This window comes from Belonocnema kinseyi, chromosome 1 (genome assembly GCF_010883055.1).
Source record: "Belonocnema kinseyi isolate 2016_QV_RU_SX_M_011 chromosome 1, B_treatae_v1, whole genome shotgun sequence".
Classification (NCBI taxonomy): Eukaryota; Metazoa; Arthropoda; class Insecta; order Hymenoptera; family Cynipidae; genus Belonocnema; species Belonocnema kinseyi.
This window is the reverse complement of record NC_046657.1, coordinates 178,859,773-178,870,775: the sequence shown is the minus strand read 5'-3', so window position 1 is coordinate 178,870,775 and position 11,003 is coordinate 178,859,773.

The following is an 11,003-nucleotide window of genomic DNA, read 5'->3' as shown; positions in this document are numbered from 1 at the left end:
GCACATTCTCATAACGCGCTGCGCGCGCAGCTCGCTTCGCTCGCTAATTTGAACGTGTCTAGGGCGCGCGACTGTTCATTCTCGCGCTTCGCGCACGATAATGTATTTACCTCGCGCTTCGCGCTCGATCTTAGCATTACCCTTCACATTTGTGCACAGATCTCAATGCGAAATTTTCTACATTGTATGTTAAAAACTATTATATCAAATTCCTATTACAACTTCTTTTTGTGTGTACCTTGGTTTGGCACTGCTTATTCAGATATTGCAAAATAATGCTGACATTTTTTTTTCCTGATCCTAATAGGACCCTGTTGTGGTTGTTTAATATCAAATACTGTAATTAAAACCCCCCATAAACTACAATCATAAAGTAAAGCTGAACCTTTTATTTTTAATTTGACATTAAAGAAGGTTCTCAAAGCACCTACGGCCTTGGTGATTACATCCTCATTGCCATAATCGCGCTTCGAGCTCTACTGTTAGATTATACAGGCTCTAATTTTAAAAAATGTGGGCTTATCAAAAAAATCGGATAAAATAGTTTAAAAATATATTTGGTATCTGGTGAAAATTTTTGGATCTATGATAAAAATAATTTTTTCTATTTTTTGAAGATTTTCACATTTTTTAAAAGTATATAACTTTTCTAATTTTTATCAAAATTAAAATTTTTATCAAAATTAAATTTTTTATCAAAATTAAAATTCTTATTTAGATAATTTGCAAGTCTTTTACCCATCTATAAGAAACTTTGACAAAAATTTATAAAATTTCAACAACAAAATTTTGAAATTTTGAAAACACGCTCAATTTTTTAATTTCTGTTCGAAATATCTGATTAACGAACTTAGCCTTTATTTTAGGGACCTTCAGAAGTGTATCAAATTCGGACTCGATTGGATAAATTCTTTAAAAGTTAGCGTGGCTACAACATTCAAGTAACTATACATACAGTCATACAGACAGACACCAACAAAATCTTATGATTTTCGGATTCTGTGCGCGCCGAAACGTAAAGATCCGTTAAAAACCAGAGAGCGAAAATTCGGACGATTACATTACACTAACGTTTTTAATTTTCATCGAAATTAAAAATGTCATTTGGATAATTTGCAAGTATTTTTGTCAAGTATCGGAGACATTGACAACATTTTCTGAAACTTGGAAAAAAATGGTCTAAAATGTTGAAAAAGCTCTAATTTTTTAAATTGTGTGCTAATCGAAAAATTCGGCTAGAACAGTTGGAAATGTATTTGGTATCTACTGAAAATTTTGAATAAAATTTTTGGATTTATGAAAATAATCAATGTTTCTATTTTTTGAAAATTTTCAAATTTCGAAAAGTATATAACTTTTCCAATTGTCATAAAAATAAACAACTTTATTTAGATAATTTGCAAGTCTTTTATCCATCTATAAGAAACTTTGACAACCATTTATAAAATTTCAAAATTTTGAAAATGCTCTTAATTTTTTAATTTTTGTTCGAAATATCTAATTAACGAACTTAGCCTTTATTTTGGGGACCTTCAAAAGTGTATCAAATGCAAACTCGATTGGACAAATCCTTCAAAAGTTAGCGTGGCTAGAACATTCAGGTAACCATACATACAGACATACAGACATACAGACAGACATCGATGAAATTTTATGATTTTTGGATTCTGTGAGTGCCGAAACATAAAGATCCGTTAAAAACCAGAGATTGAAAATTTGGACGATTACAATACATTCTCAGGAATGAGAATGTAAAAATTAATTTTCAACCGAATAGTTCAATTTTTTAAAAAATTGCTGAATCATTAACCAAATTAGATTAATGAGACCCAAGCACTTCCAGTTCTAATAAAAAATGATGAATTTCCAACACAGAAAATTTGTTTTCGGTAGAAGCCTACTGAAAATTCCTATATAGGTTCCTATATAGGATCCTATATAGGAACCTACATAGGATCCTATATAGGATCCTACAAAGGATCCTATGTAGGTGTCTGTATAGGACACTTCCTAATAAAGAACCTCATGGTGCCTAAGTGACGGTACTTAATTAATGGTACCTTATGGTACCTAATGGTACCTAATAGTACGTATGTCTCTAGGTGCTCCTGGAGGAGAGAAAAAACTTCTGCGCACCCGTGGGTGCCATAGAATAGCATTGCGCATCTGGATATCGTCCCATACAGAAATATATGCAGGATCCTATATAGGTTCCTATGTAGGATCCTATATAGGATCCTAATAGTTTCCTAAACAGGAACCTATATAGGAATTTTCAGTAGGGAAAAAGACAAATTCTTAGCAACATACATGACTTTTCAATGAGAAAGGAGCAATTTTAAACCAGAAAGTATTAATTTTTAATAAAAAAATCAATTTAAATTAAAAATGAGATGTTTACCTTGTTAGTTAAAAAAAAATTAATTCTTATTTAAAAAAAAAACGAATTTTCAACAAAATAGTTAAATTTTTAAAAAAAGAGTTCAGCCTAAAAATGACTTTTCATCCGCAGAAGATTAATTTTCTAAAAATAGAATAGTTAAATTTTTTACGAAAGAGGTTAATCTAAAATCAAAAGAATAATTTTTGTTACAAAGTAGTTAAACTTTTAACCAAGCTTCTGAATTCCTAACGAAACAAGATGACTTTTTAACAAAATAGTTGCATTTTTTACAGAATAATAAAATTTGCAACTGAATACTAGAATTTTTAACCAAATGAGTTGAATTCCGAACCACAAATATAATAGTAGACTTTCTACCAAAAAGCATTTAAGCGAAAAAAACGAGAAAAAGGGGTTTCTTAAAAACAGAGAAAAAAAAACAATTCTAAGGAAAAATACTAAATATTATCTAAGTTCGTAACTTTTCTTTCACTGACCCCCAACCCCTGTTCGAACCATAGTTCTTAGCATAACCCTCCCACCCTCCCCATGCAATTAGCAATGCAGTTTACTGACGGCCCCTTAAAGTTTCGATTTTTGTGTTTAATGAAATTAACCTTATACTGTATAGTTTAAAATTTGTTTGGCATACAAATACACAACCAAAAAGCGACAAGACTCAAAAAACGAAATTACAACAATTAAATGAATAACAAACAACAAGTATATTGAGACTATACTTAAGAAACTTTAGTTTCAATTTTATTTATATTGGATAAAATATCAATATTACAGAGAAAAGTAACAGCGTTTTACTTTGAAGAATTCAAATTTTTTAAAAACTGAAATTAATAACAAAAGTTAAAGGGCCTCTAATTTTTCTCATTCTCATTATTTATGATTGAGAAAGGATAAGAAAATAAAGGTCCGAGAAGTCCGAAAAGAAAGGACGAGTTCGTTAAACAGCCATTTTGGATAAAATTATCAATTTTGGGACCATTTTTTTATATTTAAAATGTTTATTTACGGCTATTAATAGTACTCAGAAAGCCAAAAAATTTATCCTGATGACTTTTTTTCATACAAAAAAATTTCAGAGTTATAGCATTTTCAAAATTTTTAATATTAATCGAAAATCAAAATTATAAGCCAAACAACGTACGATATGAAAAAAAGTAAAGAAAAACATTTCTTTTTAAAAGCCCTACAAGATTATCATACAAACTTTTTGGATTTTCTTGTAAAATCGAAAATTCTAATTTTCATTGTACAAAAAATAATGAGAAATGAAAAATCCCATTTTGTGGTCCAACTATGCAGGATACGAAAGAAAATGAATCAACAAAAATTGTAATCTCAAAAAAGATATACAAATTCGTTAATAATCACTTCTTGATAGGAGGCGTACTTTTTGTTTTATTCGCGAAAAATAACATTGAAAAATTTAAAAAAAACTTTGTGCAAAAATTATACAAGTTACGAAAAAAAAAAAATTATTTCACAAAAATTATTTCCCCGAAAGAGAGCGACAAATTTGTTATGAATTACTTTTTGACAGGACACATAGTTTTGGTTTTGATCATAAAAATGGTATTAAAATATTTAAAAAATTTGTGGAAAAACAACAAAAGGTACAAAAAAAATGAGAGAAAAAAGTTATTCACTCAAAAAAGTGATACAAATTTGTATTCATTTATTACATTCTTATTATTTATGATAGAGAAAGTATTAGAATTGTCCGAAATTTGACACCACAACATTCAAATTTTGAGCTAAATGACGGAAAATGCGACAAAAATTCTCAATGAGAAATGATAGTTTTTGAAAAATCCTACAATATTTCTTTAAACCACTTTTCCATAGGACTCGTAATTTTTTTATCGTAAGTAATATATGCAGATAATCGAAAATTATAATAGTACGCCAAAAGACGCGAGATAAGTAAAAAATCTAAAAGAAGACTTGTAGGATATTTTGCTTTATACATGTATAAAAAATAATATGAAAACCAAAATCCTATTATTAGCATAACAACGCGAGGTGGAAGAGAAAAATGTCTAAAGAAGGATTGTATTTTTTAAGTTTATTTTAAGGTAGTTCATAAAATATAAATTTACAACTGTCTGTCAGAAAACGAGTGCTCAGCGCGAGTGTCACGATAATATTGTGTACCTCAAAGCCTACTGAGCTTTGAGAAACTTAATCTTTAACTATACTTATTTAAGCAAAAAATTCAGAATATGAGCACCAATATAAATACTGCGATCTAGAGAGATATTTTTGATAAAGTTTCATTCAAGCATTCTAAATGCAAAGAATAGATATCTGAGCGCGAATCGCGGGAATAAAAAGACGCGCGCCCTAGGCGCGCTCAAACTTGCGAGCCTCGGGCACAGCGCACGATGAGAATGTGCCCGCGACAATAAATAGTTCATTCACGGATTATTTTATTACAAACTAACAATTAAGAGATAAATGTTTTTGAAACTTTCCAATAATTTCTGACCTTTTAGCTTAAATTGAGAAATGTAAGGCAAAATATTTATATATTATGATCAAACAATCGAGTAAAATTCAAAAATACATTTTTTTCAATTTTGAAAATTAGGGGGTTCTCAATTTAAAAAAACTAGGACATAATTTACATACATAGTAAGATACATACATTTATATAAAATATTATATAAAGAAATAAAATAAAAAAATAATTGTATTATATCATTTTATCGTTTCATTATAATTTATTTAATTCATAATGAATTATACAGGCACACAAATTTACGAATCATTGCTTACTTAAACTAATAATCGTGAGGGAGGGTGTATTCGTATAAAATTTAACTCTACATCTAAAAACTCCAAATAGCTAATTATACATGCGAGAACGCTATAAGATCATATTTATTGAAAAAATTAATTATTTTAAATTTCAACTCAATCTGCTTATCAATTAAAACTTTTAATGTCTTTAAACGTATACTTTTATTTAGTAGAATTTCTATCGCCTCTTTTCCAAAGAACAAAATAATATTATTCATAGACAGTAAATTTTAATTGCGAAATGACTAATTTTTCCATAAAAGATGTAGCAGCTAAAAATATTTATTAAGATACAATTACATTTTAATTTAATTTAAAAGTAAATCTTATATATCCACATATTTTCTTGGTGCAAAATTTATTCAAGTAATTGATTCATTGATTTAAAATAATAAATCAAAATTTTCCATATAAAATATGCATTTTATATTTTAAACTATTTAGTATTTACCGAATTAGTATCGGTTATTTGATGGACTTGTTCGACGGGTGAAGATTGCAGGGGCAAAGTAGTTGGTTGGTACGATCATGGTTTGAGAGGCATGGGGGGATCGGGCAATTTTCGCCGGAAGCGCCGTCTACAATTAGTTCCTCAAACAATACACGTGCCACATCTAGGATTATAATATTTTTGGTCGCCTCTATACCAGGGATGGGTAAGTAAAATACCCTAGGTAATATACGCATTTTTATATGTAAATTACTAGGTAATTTACATGCCTAGTTTCTCACACGATGTAAATTATGCGGTATGAGGCTTTGCCTTCTGCGATTCTCCTTCCCCTCCACAAATACAACCCCTAAAACTTGTTTACCATTGCAAACGTTCTTTGAAATAATTTAACAAAATCACATAGATACATACGTGTATTAAAATAAAGTTGGTTTATCAGTTTCTATTAAATTGATCAATATTTCAGAATAATAACAACAACAAAACATATATAAATGTGAAAAATATTTACAAATTACAAAGGTTTTTTAGGTTAGAATAATCCAACGGTATTCCTAAAAAATATATTAAAACATATATCAAGTACAAATATTAAATGAACAAATGTAACAATATTTCAACATTATTTACATAATTGTGCCTCAGAAGGCACTTACAAGCAACATTGTTTAACATTATGTTGCAAAAATAAAACATTGCGCTCCATTTGGATAATTTTGATTATTTTTATTTACTTGGATACGTTTAAAATGATCTCATCCCATGGAATTTAAGGGATCTCGAAGATTTTTCTCTATTTCAGTTTATTTAACATTATTATTTTTGAATTAAAAATATTCGCATTAGAAAAAGAAATCCTATGAATGCCCGTACCAGAAATTCAAAAAAGTGATGTTATGGAAAGGACTACAGGTCCGCCGTCTTGGTGCGTAATTTACTAGGTATTCTGCCTGTTTTTCTACGTAAAATACTTGATTCAGGTATTTTACGTGAAAAACCTCCAGTTACGCGTAACTGCACGTCTACGTTGTATACCTATCTTTCAGCTCCCTGCCTCGACCGTGTATGTGTATGCAGAAGTAGTTTTTTACAATCCAGAGGGGAAATATCGGTCAAACTAATCCAACAGAGTGCGCCACAAAAAATAGGTCTGACTTTTTCATTGAATTGCGTTAAGAAAGTGCAAAAATAATTAAAAACTTGATGCTGTTTGCAAATAAAAAAATATATATGTGAAAAATAAGAGCAACTATTACTAATTATTTAAAAAAAGAAAAAGTCATAAAAATATGTAGTTTAATATAAACAAAATTTAATTTCAAGATACATTTTGAAAGCAGTTCGAACTTCATATTTCTATGATTTATTTTGCTGATATTATTGATTTTATTATTTGTTCTGGTTGAAAAAAGATTTTAATGTGGAAAGTATTAACGTGGCTAATGAAAAAATTAATAATATTCAAGTCCTCAATGAGAAAATTATTTAAAACATATACATGATCAGAAGAATTAATAAACAATATATCACTTATATCCAATATAAATATAATAATCATTAAAATGTGCAAGACTGCAACTTCAGTTGCAAAGTGAAGAATCTTTCTACCTTTAAAATCTTAACAATTCAAGTTTTTAAGGAAATATTTGTTAAAAGTAATGCTAATTTTAATTTAAATGTTTGGAGGAAATAATTTGGTAAAAAGTCAATGACGAGACTGATGAATGAGAAAATGAATTTAATAATATTTAATATAATGTATATATTTATTTAATATGCAGAGAACATCATATATACATTTATACAGTTCAATAATTTATTTATTGCTTAATCTTGAAAACTTTTTTCTCGCTGCATAAAACCCCTAATAATTGTATTAGAAAATGTAAATTTAAAGGAGATTTTGAATTAAATGTTATTCCATTTAATTGTTATAAACAAATTTCATGAACAAGTTGACAAATAGTCTTATTATCGATAAAAATTTTTTTTTTTTGCTAAGAATGCTTCAAATGAATGTACGAATGACATTTAATAACAAAAATAATATAAGAGTTCATAATAACCACTGTTATAAACAATTTTTTGGCAAAATATTAGAATTTGTGATTTTTCAAATTATAATTTCCTTCAATAGCCAGAAGAACTTCAGGTATTCCTTAAAATAATAAATATTTAATAATATTAGATAAAATATAACAATTAAAAATTTTCTAAACAAATTAAATAAACAGATTTGAAATGTTGGCCCATTGGCATGGACAATTTTTTTTGCATTGGAAATATTCTAAGCTATTGAACGTTTCACTGCTAGTCACCAAAATATAAGAAGAGTTAACACGAAACACTGTTCTTAACCATTCTTGTGTCAAGATATTTAAACTTAAGATTTTATCAAATTTTAATTTTCTTTAATGGCCTAGTCGGTGGGTTATTGTCAAAAGATTGTGTATTGAGTCAATCTTAGCATGCAGTGTTATGATTCATTTTCAATCTATTACGATTGAAAACCCGACTTTTTCCAAGCGAAAATGCCAGAATTTGGAAATTGTTTATGTAAATTGTTTATAAACATGTAAGTTGTTATATTCTACTAAATGTTATCAAAGACGCATTTTTTTAGGAATATCCGTAGCCATTGTAGCAATTAAAGAAAATAAAAATTTTGATAAAACCTTACTTTTGAATATTTTGTCACGAGAAATATTTATAACAATAGTTATAGTTAACTTCTTAAATATTGTTGTGACTAGCAGTCATTCGTCCAACAGCTTAAAACATTTTCAGTGCAGAAAAAAAATTTCTATGCGAAAGGACCAAAATTTTGAATTTATTTACAACAATTTAAATTGTTATATTTTATTAAATATTATTAAATATTTATTATTTTAAGGAATACCTGAAGTCATCCTGGCCATTGAAGGAAATTATAATGTGAAAAATGTCAAATTCTAATATTTTGCCATAAAAATTGTTTATCACATTGATTATTATAAACTTTTAAAGTATTTTTGTGATTAAATGTCATTTCTACATTAATGTGAAGCATTTTTAGCAAAAAAATTTTTTTACCGATAACAAGATTATTTGTGAATTCGTTCATAAAATAGGTTTATAACAAATGAATGGATCGATAAACACATTATTTATATTCTATGAGTTTCTAAACATTCATTTAAGACAATATAAAGTTTTCCGGATCAGTTATTATAGCGTAAAAAATTGTTATTTAAAAAAATTTAGTTTTTCCATACTTTGAGTGAAAAAATTATGAGTACAGTACGTTTGTTTATAGAGTTTAATAGCTTATAGTCTGTTTATTTTAGAAATGCGGTTTGCAATAATATAATTAAAAATTTAATTCAAAATCTCCTCTAAATTAAAATTTTTAAATAAAATTATTAAGGGTTGCATGCAGCGAGAAAAAAGCGTTCAAGATTAAGCAAGAAATAAATTATTGAACTGTATAAATGTATGTATGATGTTCGGTTCAATTTATATAAATATTTATAATATAATGAATAATATTATATCCATTTTCTCATGTATCAGTCTTGTCAATGACTTTTTACCGAATTATTCCCTCCAAACACTTTAATTAAAATTGCCATTACTTTTTTAAAATATTTCCTTCAATACTTGAGATTGTTAATATTTTATAGGTACAAAGATTCTTCACCTTGTAAGTTAAGTTGTAGTCTTAAATATTTTAATTATTATTATATTTATATTGGATATAAGTGACGTATTTTTTATTAACTCTTCTGATCATGTATATGTTTTAAATAATTTTGTCATTGAAGACTTGAATATTATTAATTTTTTCATTAGCTACGTTAATAATTTTAACAATAAATAATATTTTTAACTAGAACAAATAATAAAATCAATAATATCAAAAAAATAAACCGTGAAAATATGAAGTTTAAACTGTTTCAAAATGTATCTTCAAATTAAATTTTGTTCATAGTAAACTAGATATTTTTATGAATTTTTCTTTTTTTTAATCATTAGTAATAATTACTCTTATTTTTTCATATATATTTATTTGTTTATTTGCAAACAGTATCAAGTATTTAAATATTTTTGCTATTTCTTAATACAATTCAATGAAAAAGACAGACCTACTTCTGGTGGCGCCATCTGTTGGATTAGTTTGACCGACAATTCCCCTCTGGATCGTAAGAAAACAGAAAAATGGGGGCGATGCATGTGGCTATCTTCCCTCTGCGACACCGGCAACCCCAGCAACACAGCAAGAGCACAACCCTAAGGGCGCTTTCATACCTCGTTTGCCTGCAGGGGGAAAATGTTCCCTCTTCTCAGTCTGTCATGTAACAATACCATGCACTTATCTCTACTGCAGTGTCTCCATTCTCGGGAACTTTTTAATGTGCGCTTGCGTCGCGCCGACAACCCGATTGATTACTATTAGCGCGCTGATTTTGAATTATATAAATATTTCAATTTAATATTTATGACAAGTAATAATTGGAAAATGCGTCCAAAGTAATTTCTTATTCATAAATTAGAATTTTGGAGTAACAGATCAAAAAATAATGTGATTCTCATGCAAAAAACGTTAATAATTCTGACTTCAGGAAAACAAAGATTTTTTCTTAGATTTAGCATTTTAATAGCTTCAAAATTTTAATCAAAAGGTAATAAGAAGTTTTAGTCTAAGGCAAACAATATTAGTTTTAATAGTATAAATATGATTTGATTATTTTGTATGGCATATTATGTATTTTATCATACTTATACAATAATTAATTAGTGATTGTAATTCAGGTCTTCTTCAAGTTTTAAAAAAAATGTATGATATAACATTTATCATTGCAGTAATTAATTATTCTTAATTCATTTTTGGTAATTTCAGTGATTTTGTTTTAAGTAAACACGTCGGTACAAAAATTTAATTTGAAAACTCGGCAGAGAGAAGATTAATCATTGAAACAAAAAAAAAGATTTATTTCTCACGAAAATTCCATTTGGTCATTTCACAATCATTACTTATTATAAATATAAAATCTAACTATTTATATAATTTAAAATCAGCGCGCTAACAGTGACACTCCTAGTGCTAAAGGAAAGAACACCAATGAAAAAGAAAGAGCACAACCTGGAGCATGATCCAATCCATTCATTGTCTAGCTGAACAACGTTTCATTTGCGTCGTTATTACGCATACCAGCCCGTTGCCAGGCTAGTTACCATAGTAACACCAGGATGTTAAGTTGAATTTGAACTATGACAGCGACGACTCATTAAACACTGTCGCTAGCACGCCGTTCAGTTGTGTTGTACGCATGTTGCACTGTTATATTAAGTGAAAAGGAAGTTTAA